Source organism: Ursus maritimus, assembly GCF_017311325.1.
Source record: "Ursus maritimus isolate PB19 chromosome X unlocalized genomic scaffold, ASM1731132v1 scaffold_X1, whole genome shotgun sequence".
In the NCBI taxonomy this organism is placed as follows: domain Eukaryota; kingdom Metazoa; phylum Chordata; class Mammalia; order Carnivora; family Ursidae; genus Ursus; species Ursus maritimus.
The window spans coordinates 105,621,757-105,641,838 of record NW_024423319.1 but is presented as its reverse complement, the minus strand read 5'-3'; positions in this window follow the sequence as shown (position 1 = coordinate 105,641,838).

Here is a 20,082-nt window from a genome sequence, read left to right as displayed (position 1 = left end):
AGGAGCTGTTAGGAATTCTTCACAGCATTTTCTAGCCCATGACACCTACTAGGCTTTCGCCCACCTGCTCACACAGCAAGTAAAACGCGAGAAAAAGAGCGTTGCTTGAATGCATAATGCCCAAATGCTTAAGGCAACTAGATGTTTGAATTTGAGGGATTCAGCCCATTCCTTGCTCCTATGCTCCTGGGACTCAGCCATTCAATCCCAGGACTACAGGGTATGAATCATTGCCATAAATCACCTTCGATTTCAAAATACATAAGGAGAGTTTAGGGGGAAAAAAAACAAGGTGACATTCCCTCCACAACCTTCAAGAACTGGCTGTGTGACAAGAGCCAGCGCCAGGGGAACCTAGCCATCGGAAGGAAGAAGCAGCCCAGAAAATCCCTTTGAGACAGACGGAGGGATAACAGGCAACAGGAGAAAGGAGCCTGGAGTGAAGTGGGGACTGACAAAATCGAGCTGAGCTTAGAGCTCGACCAGCTGCCTCTCCAGTGTTGAGATCTCTCAAGCAGGCACATGGGCCACATTTTCTACAGGGTGTTACAGCCGCCTCCCATCCTACTCTCCAGGAGGTTGTGGCCCATGTCTATTTTGCTCACTTCAGCACTGAGCACAGTGATAGACATACGGTAAAGGCAAAATGTATATCTGTTGATAGAAGGAGCAAATCAATCAAATTACTAATTAATTAATGAGACAAAAAGTTTCCCAGCAAAGTTTATCAAATATTATTTTTGGAGAAGTATTATAAAGTGATACCTGTGTACATCTGGGAGGTGTGGGAAAGGATTCCCTAGATAAAACAAAATCACATATTGAAATGTAAGAAAAATTTAAAATCTCATTAAAGGAAATGACTGTATTTTCCTAACAAATAATGAAATACTACATGCAACATAAGTTGAAACATCTGTAAGAAATTCAGTCAGGACTGGTTTTGAGTTTGTCTCAATAATTTATCCTTCTTCGATAGCCCAGCTGAACAGAAAAGCTAGGCCAGAGTTACTGAGCTTTTATCAAAGTCCCTACTCAGCACTTCGACTCTGTATTCCATAAATAACATTCAGCTTTTCCTGGTTCCTCAGATTCAAGCACACTCTGGAAGCTGAGGTGGTGAGGAGTAAACTTCCCTGGATGGATGAACCAAGCAGGTTTATGAACCAACATGCAGTCGCAATTACCAAGCATACAAAAAAGATACTGACTAGAATATATGAAAGAGTCTGGGAAAGAGGCACGTTTTTAGCAGAACCACACACGGTGGATATCTAAGAGGGAGTAAATGTTGACAATGTAATACGTCTGACTGTCTTACTATGTAAGAGATCTTATGCTTTTACGCTATCTTGACTCCCTGCCCCTGCCCCTGCCCCAGACCCAGCCAGCATGCAATAACAGAATAGATGGACCTAAATAACTCATAGCCCACCCAGCAGATGCAGGAAAAGCAGGACATCATATGGGGGAAGTGGATGCCGAATGCTCCTTCCAGCACTAAAATTCTATTGGAACCTGGATTGCCCAGGCCACAACAGCCTTTAGACACAAAAAAATGTACTATATTAAAGTGCCATGACTCTCCAATCCCTCCCTAATGTCTTCCCAAAGTTGGGACGCTTCTAAGGGGCACCCCACATGGGCTCTACATTTGTCTTCTCTACTACTCTCCCTGAGGGAGCTCAGCCATGGACACTACCAGAACTCATGTCTTAGGCTCTTCTGCCCGCTGCAAAGAGGTCACCTCCTCCCCCTGCCACAGGGACAATGGTCATAACTGTTGCCCAGGCCACAATACTGGAGCAGATAGCAGCCAGTGCCTTGACACTGGAGCCTCCTCATCTCAGCATTCCTCCCACTGCCGGCACCTGCAGCTCTCCACCCGAGGGCTTTCTCAGCTTGTGAGAGAGTCAGGAGGGAAGTGCCCAGGAGTTTCCCCAGGAGCAATTCTCAGTCAGTAATGATTCAATTGGAGGACTAAAACCCCCAGCTTCCTTGCTCCTTGGGTGGGATAACTTGGAGGTGTGCTTTTTTACTATCTCTCAAAGGCCCCAGCAAGACTGAGCTTCATTTAACCACAGTAATGACCAGCCCGATAGTGTACCCTTTATTGGCACTTGTTACCAAATATTTTGCATTTTGTAACACAGGCTCTGTTTCCAAGCAAAGAAACAACTGCTTTTGTTTCATGTGATATTACACTGTGAATGAAGGGAGAAGTGCAACAGATATGTGAGAGCCTGCCTGTATCGCCTCAGGCCTCACCATTGTCCTGAACTCCTGGCCCACTGCTGACTGCCAACACCTGCAGTTCTCCACCTGTGAGCCTTCATTGGCTCCCAGAGCCCACTTTGCTACCTGTGGTATGCTGGAAATGGCTGGCAATGGATGCCCCCAGGAGCAGCCCTCAGCCGATGACTGGATGAGATAGCTCTGAAGCACCTACTCCATTCCTGGCTCCCTGTGTGTGCAGCACAATTACACAGGATGCTAACTTGCTTGATACACACACCCTTCCCTTCCATTCCTCATGCCCCCACTCTCCTTCCAGGACTTCCCAGGATCACCTCCCAAATTAATGTCTTATACTAGAATCCTTGCCTCAGAGTCCGCTTCTGGGGCAAGGTTAGCTAAGATAGAGAAGAGACACAATTCCAAATATCTGGGTCTCTAAATGGCAAATAGGAGCCAAAGGACATAAACCCTTATTAAGTCCCCAAATTCTGTTTCCTAAAGTTTCCTAAAAAGTGAAGGCAAAATGAAGTGGTTGGGGTCCAAAGGCCTCAGGTTTCTTGACCAAAAAATTAAATTTAAAGGAACATTTCTGAGCCCCATACTAGATTACCAAATATTCTCATCTATCCTGATCTATCAGCACTTTCTCTTATGCCTATTCCACAGAATTTGATGGGCCTCCTAAAGGAACACTGCCTAGTCAATCTTCTAAAAGCTTCAGGTAGTAGTCAACACACACTTAGAAAATATTAAATCACTGCATCCATTTGTTTTTCATCTTTCACAATGAACTTTAATAAAATAACCATAATTGGGGCACCTGGGTGGCTCAGTTGGTTAAACATCTGACTCTTGATTTCAGCTCAGGTCATGATCTCAAGGTTGTGAGATCAAGCCCCACGTTGTGTACTGTGCTGGGCATGGAACCTGCTTGGGATTCTCTCTCTCCCTCTGCCTCTCCCCCATCCTCTCTAAAAAAAATAATACCCACAATATCTTTTATTCTTATTATAAAAGAGGCTCATTGTATATAACATAAAAAATATTGAACAATGAAAAAAGAAAATAAAAGTTCCATCACCAAAGAAATCCATCATTAAATTTTGATATATTTCCTTCTATTCCTGTGTGTGTGTGTGTATTGCAAAATTAGGATCATTCCATATGATAATATTTTAAATATATATAGTTACAGCTCTCATTTACCATTATCATTAGAGCTGGAAACTCATGAATCATATCAAATCACCAAATAATACACAAAAAAAACACATCGTTTTAGTTTTCTGTTTTAATCTCTTCTATTTCCTCTACTTTGAAGGAAACCATCTTACATGAACTATTTTTAACCTAAGCAGACTGACTTAAATGTAACAACCTTTTCCTTCTCTGCCCATCTTTCTAAAAACTGTTAATGAAGAGTGAACTGGTCAATCAGCAGGTGAGAGCAGAGCAAAGGGACAGAGGCCAAGCTGATGGAGACGATAACCAGCATCAGATAATCAAGGCTGATCGTGCATTTACTTTCCCATGAATGTCTAAAGCTGTGAAAGGCAATTACCAAGGGCATTAAGTGAAGATAGTTTTATATTGCTTCTTTTTGTTGTCTCTGATCATCTGTTGAGCTGTTAGAGGCTGCTTTCTGAGAGTCATTTGTAATCAGTACATACAAGGAAGAAGGGCCCCAAGAGGTGTGTCCCTGAATTTGGTAAAAGGTTAGAAAATATACCCTCTGAAATAACAGTTAATAAGAGCTAGCATATGAAGGTTAGATGCCTCCCCAACAGATAACTCCATCTAAAAGATAACTGCTAAAAACATCGGTTGCTGATAAAAGAGAATGATTTTCTAAATCTCATAAAGAGGCTTGGGTTCTTCCCCAAAATGAAATCTAAAATATAACTACTGGCAGATAAACTATAGCCTTGGAAACCAACTTCTCTGAAATGAGGAAATGCATATAGGCAGAAAATTGTGATAATCGAAGAGGAAGAGAGTAGGAGCCCTGTGATGAAAACTAACACTTAGTGAATACTATGTGTGCATGCATTTGGGCTAGGTGCTTTATATCAGTTAAGCTTCAAATATTCCATCAAATGCATTTTAGTCTTTCCACTTTATAGATGCAGTAACTGAGGCCTCAGAGAGATTAGGCAGTAGCCAGTAGGTAGAAGAGCTGGCTTTCCAATCCATGACTGCCTTATTCCAAAATGTTGGGCAGTAAAATGTCACTGTTTATTAGAAATATTTCCAGCAAGAGAATGCCTTGATTCTATTAATCTCTCATGGTTATATAGACTGAAATCATTTTTACAAACGGCTGTAAAACTTGATGGAATTATTCCCTAAGTCCACTCAATTACTGTTACTTACCAAGAAAACATGTGACTGATGACCTCTTGACTGAGCATACCCATATAAATTACTCTGAGCCACTATTTTGCCAGAGATAGTTCACAATGTAAATTGATAAATTGGCAATTCATGACTTGAATTAGTGTAGAAGACACTGGATTTTGCAACCTAGAAATTATTTACTCTACTTTGTCTGCCCTGCCTTTATACTTTCTAACAGAACCTCTGAAACCCTCCTCTAGGGATCCCATTCCTCTAACCAGGGAGTTTTAGGAAGGGGCACGTAAGGCAGGTCTGACCAATGAAGCAAGAGGTGAAATATGCTCTAGGACTTATAAGTAAAGTTCCTTCTTTCTTAATGAGAAGCACACTACGTAGGGCTCCTTGAAGAAATTACTAATTTCAGGTCTGGGGCAGAGAATGTACAAAGGACATTTTGCTTTGTGGGAAACCAAAGGAGTTTTCAAAGATGAATGGAGTCATAGCAAAAGGACACAACAGCTACTGTCTATAAAGGGTCTCCCCATGACCAGAATTGGGACTTGAGTATCAGAAGAATAAGGATTATAACTGATTGAAAACTTTTAAATATGTAAAAATACAAGAGCTCAAAATACTATTTTTAAAAAATAAAGCCAAAACAAATTCAATCATCGCTATTAAACCAAAACCTTACTTTGAAAATTGGTAAAAGAGTCAACTATTTATCTTGCATCTCTAGTACTTCAGGGTAACCTAATAAATAATCCTACTTGATCTTCCTCTTTCCATTAGAGATTCAGCTAATAAATATCATTTTGTAAACACTAGTAAGACAATTGATTTAGGTAACTATCTTCAGTGGAAGCTAAAGCCATTAAGTAAAAATGTTAACGGGGAACTGGATAAGTTATATCCAGTGCCAAAGTATCAACCCTCAAATTATTTACTACTTGTAGGGAGAATGTTATTAGAAAATGTTATTTTATAATAGAGAGACCAGGCTGAAATCCCCTTATTTTAGCATGACTAAGATTGGAGCAATCGGCTATTACATGACACTTAATATGATGCAATAAGTACATGTCACCTATTAAGTATTTCTTCTAAAAATGTTTAATCTGAATCTATACAACTCTTTAGATCTAACGTCTAGTTTACAGAAAATATGGAGGACAGAAAAACACTTCAAAGAAACAATCAAACAAATCTGAATTTGAGTCATTCTGTAGGACAACAGAACTGGGCCCTTCAACATTTCAATTTTACGGGGGAAAAAAGGCAGGTAATGTTCTAGAATCATGACCAAAAGAGATTTAAGAGATATGACAATAATATATAATGAATGATCCTTGATTGGATTTTGTTTTGAACAAACCAGCCACAAAAGATATTTTGGGGGAAATTCTGAAATTTGAATATGGACCAGAATATTAGATGCTATTAAGGGATAATTATTAAATACTAGGTATGATAATAATATGGTGATTAGTTAGGGAAATATCTTTGTTTTTCAGAGATACATTACAAAGAAATTTCATGATGTCAATAATTTTAAATTATTCATCAAAAAATAGATGAACCAAGTATGTCAAAACATTAACAATGATTACATCTATGTGATGTATAGAGATGATTTTTATTTGATCCTTTTTACTTTTATGAGCAACTGAACTTTAATCAGTCCCCCCAAAAAGTGATGAAGAGTCTCTCTTCTACTGGGTATTACTGTGTCTGTATATGATCCTGGAAGTGAGGCAGTCATCTTGATACCATCAGGAGAACAAGCTGAAGGGAAAAGGGAAGAGCAGAAAGATGGAAAAGCTGGGTCCCAGATGACATTGCTGAGCCACTGAATTACTCAACCCTGAGCACGTACTGGGCTTCTTAAGATGTGAGATAATGGGGAGGGGAGGAGTTAAGATGGCGGAGGAGTAGGGAACCCATTTTTCAGCCGGTCCCCCGAGTGGAGCTGGATAGGTACCAGACCAGCCTAAACAACCATGGAACCAGCCTGAGACGCAGGAAGACGCATCTGGATCTCTACAAATGAACATCTCCAGCGCTGAGTATTGAGGTATGAAGCGAGGCCTGAAAACCGTGCACGAATATCGGTGCGGAAGGGGGAGGAACGCGCCCGGCGTTGGGCCCGGGAAGCGGTAGCCACTTGCACGGGAGAGCGGGCGGGGGCTCGCGGACGGCACCCGCAAAACAGCAGACTGAGACCGGGAGCCGGGTGCGCGCACCACCAGGCATCTCGCGGAACACCGGAATCCCGGTGCGCTCACTGGATCCAGACTGAGACTGGGAGCTCCGGGAGCGCGCGCGGGGCGGCTGGCGGCGTTAGAAACACAAAGGACAGAGACGCGCCGGCCCTGGAAGTGAGGGCTGGGACGCCGGGTGTGGGGCGCACATCCTGGGACGCTGCAGGGTTGAGCAGCACCAATAGTAACAGTTAATCTGTTCCGTGACAGAGGCTGAAATTCGGCCGCTGCTGCTCTGACTCTCAGAAGAGGCACAGCAAACCGCCAGGGAAAGCCGCCAGAGAACAAAAGCCTGGAAATACCGGCTCAGAGAGTGCCCATCCCCATCCCCCCTCGCAGGGGACACGGAGACTCTACCCAAACAGGGTTGCCTGAGTATCGGCGCGGCAGGCCCCTCCCCCAGAACACAGAAGGCAGGCTGAAAAATCAAGAAGCCCACAACCCGGGCGCCTGGGTGGCGCAGTCATTGAGCGCCTGTCTTCGGCTTAGGGCGTGATCCCGGCGTTCCGGAAAGGAGTCCCTCATCGGGCTCCTCCGCTGGGAGCCTGCTTCTTCCTCTCCCACTCCCCTGCTTCTGTTCCCTCTCTCGCTGGTTGGCTGCCACATAAATAAATAAATAAAATCTTTAAAGAAGAAGCCCACATCCCTAAGATCCCTATAAAACAAGGGGCACGGCCTGGGACCCAGTCAATAATTTGGGCTCTGGAAACCCCGCAACCTCTCTTCATTAGAATGACAAGAAGGAGAAGCCCCCCCCAGCAAAGAAAAGACAGTGATTCTGTGGCCTCTGCCACAGAAATAATGGATATGGATGTAACCAAATTATCAGAAATGGAATTCAGAGTAACGATGGTCAAAATGATGAGTAGAATTGAAAAAACTATTAACGAAAAGGTTACTGAGAATATAGAATCCCTAAGGACAGAAATGAGAGCGAATCTGACAGAAATTAAAAATTCTATGAGCCAAATGCAGGCAAAACTAGAGGCTCTGACGGCCAGGGTCGCAGAAGCAGAGGAACGGGTTAGTGAATTGGAGGATGGGTTAATAGAGGAAAAAATGAAAATAGAAGATGGTCTTAAAAAAATCCACGCCCACGAATGTAGGTTACGGGAGATTACTGACTCAATGAAACGATCCAATGTTAGAATCATCGGCATCCCCGAGGGGGTGGAGAAAAACAGAGGTCTAGAAGAGATATTTGAACAAATTGTAGCTGAAAACTTCCCTAATCTAGCAAGGGAAACAAACATTCGTGTCCAAGAGGCAGAGAGGACCCCTCCCAAGCTCAACCACGACAAACCTACGCCACGTCACGTCATAGTGCAATTCGCAAATATTAGATGCAAGGATACAGTATTGAAAGCGGCCAGGGCAAAGAAATTTCTCACGTACCAAGGCAAAAGCATCAGAATTACGTCAGACCTGTCTACACAGACCTGGAATGAGAGAAAGGGTTGGGGGAGCATATTTAAAGCTCTTTCAGAGAAAAACATGCAGCCAAGGATCCTTTATCCAGCAAGGCTGTCATTCAGAATTGATGGAGAAATAAAGACATTTCAGAATCGCCAGTCACTAACCAATTTTGTAACCACGAAACCAGCCCTACAGGAGATATTACGGGGGGTTCTATAAAAGTAAAAAGGCCCCAAGAGTGATACAGAACAGAAAGTCACAGCCAATACAAACAAAGACTTTACTGGCAACATGGCAACATTAAAATCATATCTCTCAGTAATCAGTCTTAATGTAAATGGTTTGAACCATCCCATAAAACGCCACAGGGTTGCAGATTGGATAAAAAGAAATGACCCATCCATTTGCTGTCTACAAGAGACTCATTTCGAACCCAAAGATGCATTCAGACTGAGAGTAAGGGGATGGAGTACCATCTTTCACGCAAATGGACCTCAAAAGAAAGCTGGGGTAGCAATTCTCATATCAGATAAATTGGATTTTAAACTACAGACTATAGTTAGAGATGCAGAAGGGCACTATATTATTCTTAAGGGAAGTATTCAACAAGTGGATATGACAATTATAAATATATATGCCCCCAACAGGGGAGCAGCAAGATACACAAGCCAACTCTTAACCAGAATAAAGAGACATATAAATAAAAATACATTAATAGTAGGGGACCTCAACACTCCACTCTCAGAAATAGACAGAACACCCTGGCAAAAACTAAGCAAAGAATCAAAGGCTTTGAATGCCATACTCGACGAGTTGGACCTCATAGATATATATAGAACACTACACCCCAGAACCAAAGAATACTCATTCTATTCTAATGCCCATGGAACATTCTCAAGAATAGACCATGTTCTGGGACACAAAACAGGTCTCAACCGATACCAAAAGATTGAAATTATCCCCTGCATATTCTCAGACCACAACGCTCTGAAATTGGAACTCAACCACAAGGAAAAATTTGGAAGAAACTCAAACACTTGGAGACTAAGAACCATCCTGCTCAGGAATGACTCGATAAACCAGGAAATCAAAAATCAAATTAAACAATTTATGGAGACCAATGAGAATGAAAATACAACAGTCCAAAACCTATGGGATACTGCAAAGGCAGTCCTAAGGGGGAAATACATAGCCATCCAAGCCTCACTCAAAAGAATAGAAAAATCTAAAATGCAGTTTTTATATTCTCACCTCAAGAAGCTGGAACAGCAACAGAGGGACAGGCCTAATCCACGCACGAGGAAGCAGTTGACCAAAATTAGAGCTGAAATCAATCAAGCAGAAACCAGAAGTACAGTAGAGCAGATCAACAGGACTAGAAGCTGGTTCTTTGAGAGAATCAATAAAATTGACAGACCACTGGCAAGACTTATCCAAAAGAAAAGAGAAAGGACCCAGATTATTAAAATTATGAATGAAAAAGGAGAGGTCACGACGAACACCATTGAAATTGGAAGGATTATTAGAAATTTTTATCAACAGCTATATGCCAATAAACTAAGCAATCTGGAAGAGATGGAATCCTTCCTGGAAACCTATAAACTACCAAGATTGAAACCGGAAGAAATTGATTCCTTAAACAGGCCAATTAATTATGAAGAAATTGAGTCAGTGATAAACAACCTTCCAAATAACAAAACTCCAGGCCCGGACGGTTTTCCTGGGGAATTCTACCAAACATTCAAAGAAGAAATAATACCTATTCTCCTAAAGCTATTTCAAAAAATAGAAACAGAAGGAAAGCTACCAAACTCATTCTATGAGGCCAATATTACCTTGATCCCCAAACCAGGCAAAGACCCCCTCAAAAAGGAGAATTACAGACCGATTTCCCTAATGAATATGGACGCCAAAATCCTCAACAAGATACTTGCTAATAGAATCCAACAGTACATTAAAAGGATTATCCATCACGATCAAGTGGGATTCATACCTGGGATGCAAGCGTGGTTCAATATTCGCAAATCAATCAGCGTGATACATCATATCAACAAGAAAAGACTCAGGAACCATATGATCCTCTCAATCGATGCCGAAAAAGCATTTGACAAAATACAGCATCCTTTCCTGATTAAAACCCTTCAGAGTGTAGGAATAGAAGGTACATTTCTCAATCTCATAAAAGCCATCTATGAAAAGCCTACTGCAAATATTATTCTCAATGGGGAAAAGCTGGAAGCCTTTCCCTTAAGATCAGGAACTCGACAAGGATGCCCACTCTCGCCACTATTATTCAACATAGTACTAGAAGTCCTTGCAACAGCAATCAGACGACAAAAAGGGATCAAAGGTATTCAAATTGGCAAAGAAGAAGTCAAAATGTCTCTCTTTGCAGATGACATGATACTCTATATGGAAAACCCAAAAGAAGCCACTCCCAAACTATTAGAAGTTATAGAGCAATTCAGTAACGTGGCGGGATACAAAATCAATGCTCAGAAATCAGTTGCATTTCTATACACGAATAACGAGACCGAAGAAAGAGAAATTAGGGAATCCATCCCATTTACAATAGCACCAAAAACCATACGTTACCTTGGAATTAACTTAACCAGAGACGTAAAGGACCTATATTCTAGAAACTATAAATCACTCTTGAAAGACATTGAGGAAGACATAAAAAGATGGAAAGATATTCCATGCTCATGGATTGGAAGAATTAACATAGTTAAAATGTCCATGCTACCCAGAGCAATCTACACTTTCAATGCTATCCCGATCAAAATACCGAGGACATTTTTCAAAGAACTGGAACAAATAGTCCTTAAATTTGTATGGAAACAGAAAAGGCCCCGAATCTCCAAGGAACTGTTGAAAAGGAAAAACAAAGCTGGGGGCATCACAATGCCGGATTTCGAGCTGTACTACAAAGCTGTGATCACAAAGACAGCATGGTACTGGCACAAAAACAGACACATAGACCAATGGAACAGAATAGAGAGCCCAGAAATGGACCCTCGGCTCTTTGGGCAACTAATATTTGATAAAGCAGGAAAAAACATCCGGTGGGAAAAAGACAGTCTCTTCAATAAATGGTGCTGGGAAAATTGGACAGCTACATGCAAAAGAATGAAACTTGACCACTCTCTCACACCATACACAAAAATAAACTCCAAATGGATGAAAGACCTCGATGTGAGACAGGAATCCATCAAAATTCTAGAGGAGAACATAGGCAGCAACCTCTACGACATCGGCCAAAGCAACCTTTTTCATGACACATCCCCAAAGGCAAGAGAAACAAAAGATAAAATGAATTTATGGGACTTCATCAAGATTAAAAGTTTCTGCACAGCCAAGGAAACAGTCAGAAAAACTAAGAGGCAGCCCACGGAATGGGAGAATATATTTGCAAATGACACTACAGATAAAGGACTGGTATCCAAGATCTACAAAGAACTTCTCAAACTCAATACACGAGAAACAAATAAACAAATCAAAAAATGGGCAGAAGATATGAACAGACACTTTTCCAATGAAGACATACAAATGGCTAACAGACACATGAAAAAATGTTCAAAATCATTAGCCATCAAGGAAATTCAAATCAAAACCACACTGAGATACCACCTTACGCCAGTTAGAATGGCAAAAATAGACAAGGCAAGAAACAACAATTGTTGGAGAGGATGTGGAGAAAGGGGATCCCTCCTACATTGTTGGTGGGAATGCAAGTTGGTACAGCCACTCTGGAAAACAGTGTGGAGGTCCCTTAAAAAGTTAAAAATTGAGCTACCCTATGATCCAGCCATTGCACTACTGGGTATTTACCCCAAAGATACAGACGTAGTGAAGAGAAGGGCCATATGCACCCCAATGTTCATAGCAGCAATGTCCACAATAGCTAAATCGTGGAAAGAGCCGAGATGCCCTTCAACAGATGACTGGATTAAGAAGTTGTGGTCCATATATACAATGGAATATTACTCAGCTATCAGAAAGAACGAGTTCTCAACATTTGCTACAACATGGACGGCACTGGAGAAGATAATGCTAAGTGAAATATGTCAAGCAGAGAAAGACAACTATCATATGATTTCTCTCATCTATGGAACATAAGAACTAGGATGATCGGTAGGGGAAGAAAGGGATAAAGAAAGGGGGGGTAATCAGAAGGGGGAATGAAACATGAGACTATGAGACATGGACTATGAGAAACAAACTGAGGGCCTCAGAGGGGAGGGGGGTGGGGGAATGGGATAGACCGGTGATGGGTAGTAAGGAGGGCACGTATTGCATGGTGCACTGGGTGTTATACACAACTAATGAATCATCGAGCCTTACATCGGAAACTGGGGATGTACTGTATGGTGCCTAACATAATATAATAAAAAATCATTTAAAAAAAATCTAATGTTTTATCCAAGCATGCATGTCTCAATCCATAATGTAGATAACATACTCCAAGACTCTAACTTAATTAATAAATGTCTTTGATAAAGTAAGAATCTGAAAACATCAAAAAAAAAAAAAAGATGTGAGATAATGGGGGCGCCTGGGTGGCACAGCGGTTAAGCGTCTGCCTTCGGCTCAGGGCGTGATCCCAGTGTTATGGGATCAAGCCCCACATCAGGCTCCTCCGCTATGAGCCTGCTTCTTCCTCTCCCACTCCCCCTGCTTGTGTTCCCTCTCTCGCTGGCTGTCTCTATCTCTGTCAAATAAATAAATAAAATCTAAAAAAAAAAAAAGATGTGAGATAATGCATTTTCTTATAATGCATTTATGCCATTCTGAATTCCCAAATACAAATGTCCAGAAATATCCTAAGTAATACTATTATTGAAAATCAACTTCCAAATGCCCTACACCTGCTTCTTTGAATGGTCCTCCAGAAGACACTTGCATGACTTGCTCCCTCACTTCCTTCAGGTCTCTGCTAAAATGCCACTTTCTCACAGAACCCTAGCTTGACCACTCTGTATAAAATGTCAATTTCCCTTTGTTCAGGGTAAATTAAAAACCTTTAGCAAGTTGAAGACTAGTCCTAGAATCCACACTGACCCCACCCATGTGCAAATACATTAAAACATCCAGGAAAAGGTAGTATCTTCCTTTAAATTTTCATAACTTTTAATTTATCCATTTCTTTTAACAATTCTATTTTATCATGTATTATGGGTATTTGTCGACAACCTTATTTCCCCCCCACTAAATTCCATGTAGCATTGTGCTGAAGCCAGTTTATACCAACTCTGAGAACCAAATGGGCATCTCTAATTTGCTGTCATGTTGGTAACTTGAAATGGGCCATAGTGGGCATGTTTATAAGTGGAAATCAGAAAATGCTACAAATTAGGGATTTCCCCTTACAAACATCAAGATGGTAAAGTTAAAGCCAACTGTTTTTTTAAATACATTAAATAAAAATGAACAAATCACTCTAATTAAAGAACAGAGGTTGTCAGACTAGATTTTATTTTTTTTTTTAAGATTTTATTTATTTATTTGACAGACAGAGAGACAGCCAGCAAGAGAGGGTACACAAGCAGGGGGAGTGGGAGAGGAAGAAGCAGGCTCCCAATAGAAGAGGGAGTCTGATGTGGGGCTCAATCCTAGGACCCTGGGATCACACCCTGAGCCGAAGGCAGATGCTTAACGACTGAGACAGGCACCCCTAGATTTTTTTTTAAAAAAAAGCAAAATCCACCTATATGGTATTTTAAGAGACACCTTTAAATATAAAGACACAAATAGTATAAAAGGAAAGGGACAGAAAAAGACATACCACACAAACACTAAGCTATATTAAAATCGAAGTGGATTTTAAAACAAGTTTTGCTAAAGATAAAAAGGTTCATTTCACAATGATAAAAAGGATATTCATCAAGGAGACCCAATTTTAAATTGGTACATACCTAATAACAGAGCTTCAAAATATATGAAGCAAAAATTGGCCAAACGGAAAGTACAAATAGACAACTCATAGCTGCCATTTTAATAGTTCCCCCCTCCCTCTCTCTCCCTTCTTCCCCCTCCCTCTCTCTCTCCCCCAACCCAATTAATGAATGATGAAAAAAATAAGTAAAGGCATAGAAGACCTGAACAATACTTCAACCAACTTGACCTAATTAACATTTATAGAACACTGCAGCCAACAAATGCAAAAAAACAATTCTTTTCATGTGCGCAGGTAATAGCTAGAAAGTCTCAATACACTTAGAAAGATAGAAATCAAACAATTTATTTACTGACCAGAAGAGAATTTACTTAAAAATCAATAACAAAGAAATACTAGAGAATCTGCAAATATTTGGAAATTAAACCATATTTTCTAAAGAAGCCATGGGTCAAAGAAGAAATCACAAAAAAAATTAGAAAATATTTTGAACTATACAATGGAAATAAACCATATCAAAATTTGTGGGTTTTATCTAAAGTAGTATTTAGAGGGAAACTTACAGCTTTAAAATGCTTATATTAGGAAAAAAGAAAGCTTCCATCTTAAGAAGCTAGAATTTAAAAGGGAGAAACAAAATCCAACTTAAGGGGTGCCTGGGTGGCTCCAACTCTTGATTTCAGTTCAGGTCATGCTCTCAGGGTCCTGGGATCAGCCCACATTTGCTCAGCATGGAGTCTGCTGGAGATTGTCTCCCTCTCCCTTACCCTCTCCTTCTCCCCCTCTGCTTGCCCTCTGCTTGCCCCCTGCTCGGGCCCTCGCTCTTACTCGCGCTCTCTCTCTCTCTCTCCCTAAAATACATAAATAAAATCTGAAGTTGAAGACAGAAACTAATAAAAATATAAAAGGAAATCAATTAAAAAACAGAAAAACAAAGGTTAAAAAATGTCTGTCTAAATGATTAACAAAATTGATAAACTTCTAGCTGGGCTGATGTAGGAAAAAAGAGAAAGCATAAATTACCAATACCAGGAATGAAAGCGAGACTATCATTACAAATACTACAGGTATTAGAAGGACAATAAGAAAGTATTTGAACAACTTAATACCAATAAATTTTACAACATAGATCAACAAAATTCCTTGAAAAACAAAATAATAAAATGTATAGTTTATAAAAACTGACTGAAGAAATTGAAAATCTGAATAGCTTTATGTCTTTTAAAGAAATTATAAACTTTCCTACAATGAAAACTGAAGGCTAGTTTGGCTTTATCTGTGAATCCTATCAAACATTTAATAAAGAATTACAGCTGACAGATGAAAGGATAAAGAAGATGTGGTATACACACACACACACACACACACACACACACACACACACACTGGAATATTAGCCATCAAAAAAGAATGAAATCTTGCCATTTGCAACAACATGCATGGAGCTAGAGGGTATTATACTAAGTGAAATAAGTCAGTCAGAGAAAGACAAGTATTATATGATTTCACTCATACATGGAATTTAAGAAACAAAACAGATGAACATAGTGGAAGGGAAGGAAAAAGAAAATGAGACAAAAACAGAGAGGGAGACAGCTTGTAAGAGACTCCTAACTATAGGAAACTATAGGTTGCCGGAGGAGAGGTAGGTGGGGGGATGGGGTAATTGGGTGATGGGTTTTAAGGAGGGCACTTGATGGAATGAGCACTGGGTGTTACATGCAACTGATGAATCGCTGAACTCTACCTCTGAAACTAGTAATACACTATATGTTAATTAAATTTAATTTAAATTTAAAAATTTTTAAAAAGAAAAAATTATGGCAATCTTACACAAAGTCTTTCAGAAAACCTAAAAAAAAGAAACTTTCCAATTTGGTTTATAAGGCCAGAATAACCCTGATACCAAAATCTGTTCATAGGGTATATTTGACCATATTTGCTTCAGGCCATTGCTTGTCTATAAATTTTAAACCAGTGTGGATTTTTAAAACCAATGCAAGCTCCATGAAGCCAATTTTTTTCCAGTCTCAGCCAGCAATGTTTTAAAAGTAATTATAAAGCTGTTGGTCATGACATTTGGCTTTAAAAGAAAACAGGGCCTTTGGGAGCAACAATGATACCACATTATGACTTTCCTATAATTCAGTCATTAGATTTTAAAGACATCATTTCTTCCAAGCAACCGAACCACCAGAAAGCCTTATCCATGCCAAAGCCCAGAAATTAGTGTAAAAGTTAGTGAGTTTTTCTTACATTTTCATAAAAATTATACTCAAGTAACTAAACTGGCTTATCCAAAATGACTGTTACATGCAAACTAAGCATGTAGTTAGCTTGGCATCAGAATAAGTTACAAGCATTTCCTATGTATTTGTCCCAAGTTGCACAGGAGGAATTTCAATAGCAACAAACTTTCTTTCCAAATAAATGACAAAGCTTGACCCTTAGCAATGACTCCATTTCAACCAAGAGCTGCTATTCCATAAGCAATCAAAAACACCTCATAGATACCACAGTACTATGACATCCAAATCATATTTTGACAATATAACAAAAAATGATTTCACAAAGGCCTTCTCTGCATTGACAAGAGGTCCATACTGGAGAAACAAACAGCACATACCTCATTGAACTGTTTGTGGTTGACTGATGTTTTGCTAATATAATGAAATGTGATTTTGATTACTTTTCCTTGCATAAGTTTTAAGCATAACCATATAAGAGGCCTACAGGGAGCCAGTTAGGTGTTTGCCAAATATACAAAAGGGTGTTTGTGTATTTGTATGTGTTTGTTCATTTCAGCGAGCTACTTCCCTTTTAGGGGGAAATCTAGAAAAATTTTTAAATTCAAACACAAAAGATGGCATTACCTAGAATTCTAGCCTTGGAACAGGAAGTTATCTGGAGTTTCTTTGCCAAAATGCTTTTACACAAAGTATCTTATAAAAGATTAGATTAAAAGTAATAGAACTGATACCCAATTCCACAATTAGGAATTTGTGGCAAAGAACTTTTTGGAGATACACACAAAGATTTATATATAAGAATATTTACTACAGTGTTAGTTCAAATAGAAATTCAGTAGTAATAGCCTAGATGACTAAAATTTAAAAAATAACTCAGTTAACCAAAGGATGAAAAAAATGTAGCCATTAAAAAGCATGTTTCAGAAGGATATAAATATATCCTTTTTAATGGTTGCATATATGCACGACTATATACAGCCTGCTTTTTAATAGTGGCATATGTATACTGGGTTACATAGTGGCCCCCTAAACTTCATGTCTAACCTAGAACCTGTGAATGTGACCTTATTTGGAAGAATGATCTCTGCACATAGAATCAAGTTAAGAATGGCCAAAATAGTTTTGAAAAAGAACCAAGTTGGAGGACTCACACTACCTGATTAGTTAATCAGTTAACTTACTATAAAAAATCAACACAGTGTGCTACTAGCAAAAGGATAAGCATATAGATCAATGGAACAGAATAGAGTCCAGAAACAGACCCACGTAAATATTCTAAAAGAAAATATAGGAGAAAGTCTTTGTGGCCTTGAGTTAGGCAAAGTGTTCTCACATAGAATCCCAATATCAGGACATTTAAAAGAGGAAAAAAACAACAAATTGCACTTCATCAAAATTAAAAACTTCTACTCTGCCAAAAACACTAAAGTAATGAACCAACAAGGCCATGGAATGGGAGAAAATGTTTGCAAAACATATATCTGATATAGGACTTGTCTCCAAAATACATAAAGAACTGTCAAAACTCAACCAAAAAAACAAACAAACAACCCGATTAAAAAAATTGGGCAAATGATCTGAAAACACTTTACGGAAAATATATATGGATAATGAATAAACATGAAAAGATGTTCCACATCATTAGTCATTAGGAAAATGCAAATCAAAACCATAATGAAATAACATTACACATCATTACAATAGTTAAAATTAAGAAAACGAACCCTACCAAGTGCTGGCAAGGATGTAAAGTAACTAGAATTCTCACACTTTGCTGGTGGGGATGCAAAATGGTACAGTCACTGTGGATCACACAGTATGTAACCTTGTGAGGCCTTCTTCACTTCACATAATGTATTTGAGATTCACTCACATTGTGCCTATATCCGTAGTAAACTGGTTTTTATTGCCAAGTAGTATTCCATTTTATGGATGTACCAGTTTGTTTATCCATTCCCCTACTGAAGGACATTTGAATTGTTTTCAGTTTGAGGCAATTATGAATACTGCTGCTATAAACATTCACATACAAGTTTTATGTTAACATACGTTTTGATTTCTTCAGGGTAAATACTTAAGAGTGGGATTGCTGAGTCATATGGTAAGTGTATATTTAACTTTAGAAGAAACTGCCAAACTGTTTTCCATAATGGCTGTGCCAAAATGGCAAAACTACAGGGACAGAAAACAGACCAGTAGTTGCCAGAGCCTGGGGTGGAGGGAAAAGTTGGCTACAAATGGCCACAAGGGAATTCTGTGGGCTATGTAACTATTCTATAATTTATGGTGGTTGTTACACGACTGTATGTGTTTGTCAACATATACGGAATTATACACTAAAAAGAGTGAGTTTTATTTATGTAAATTATATCTCAATAAACCTGAATGAAAATCATTCATGTAGAAGAAATGCACAGAAATCTTAGGATATCCTATGCCATATTTAAACCAAAGATCTGAGATAGCAGATGGCTTCCCACTGCCTTCAGGATAAAAATCTAACTTTCTTAGCAGGATGTACTCTCTTAGTGGGCTTTTAACCACCCAGCCACTACCTACTTCTAGGAGGTAGGCATTAGCTCCCTTCGGGTCTCATCTCAATAATTGCTATCCAGATCTGGGTATTTCCATTGTTTTTTGAGCTTGTTTTCAGCTCTTCCCATCCAATTCCATTTACTTTTCAAGTCATGGTCTTCCTGCTTTCATACCCAAACCCTACCAAGCTTTCACATCCAGCCTGGGCATACAGCTCAGTGACAGAACCTTTGGCAGGATCCCAGAACCTCCCCACAGAAGCATGCAAGAGAAGGGGACTTACCTTCCCAGCCTGGCTTCAGAGGACTGAACCAGACATAAACATAGGTATATATATGTACAAGCACATGTTTCCTCTAACATTTTTGTGAAGCTCTTTACTGACCTAACTCCTTTTACTCTCTCTGCTGATTCCAGTACAGCATAGGTTGACATCCCCATTGCTAGAGAATGTAATCCATCCGATTAACAGTAGCAAAACTAGGAGCAGCATGGAGCTTGCATGTTGCACTCTCAGGCCCTCATGGAGCAGGTTTTGCAAGTTGGATCCACCAAATGTTAGTCACAGGATGGATGGAAGGAACTCTACTATCATACCCATGTTTGGACCCTGCATTCTAATAAAACTCTCAGCAGTTTGAGTATATCATTCTGTTTCTAGGAAAGCAGGCTTTCTATCCCTGATTTTACCAGAGAAAAAATTTTTAGAATAGAAGGAACAATGATTAGGCAGATACTGAAGAAAATAATTTTAAATACATGTTCAAAATACTTCTTGCTGAAATTAAAAATAACAAAAATGGCTCAAAATGAACTAAAGATTAGCCTAACAAAGACACACAGTTTTAGCAAAGCAGTCTGTGACAACCATTTCTGATGCTTGGGGGGTTCTTTCTCAATCGTTTCTGACTTCAGAGTCATGCATGTTCCATGCTAAAATGAGACCTCTGCTTAAATATGATTATCACTGCACATGTTTTAAAAAATTAAAAATCTCTCTATTTTTAAAAATTTAAACGAATCTATTCCATTAATGCGACTGAGTTTTGCTTTCTTAAAACTTTCTTTTCTTGAATGTTGGGACTTTACTTTCTCTTCATTCTTTTCCTATACTCATAAAGCAACTTCTCAGTCCCTCTTCTAGTGATTT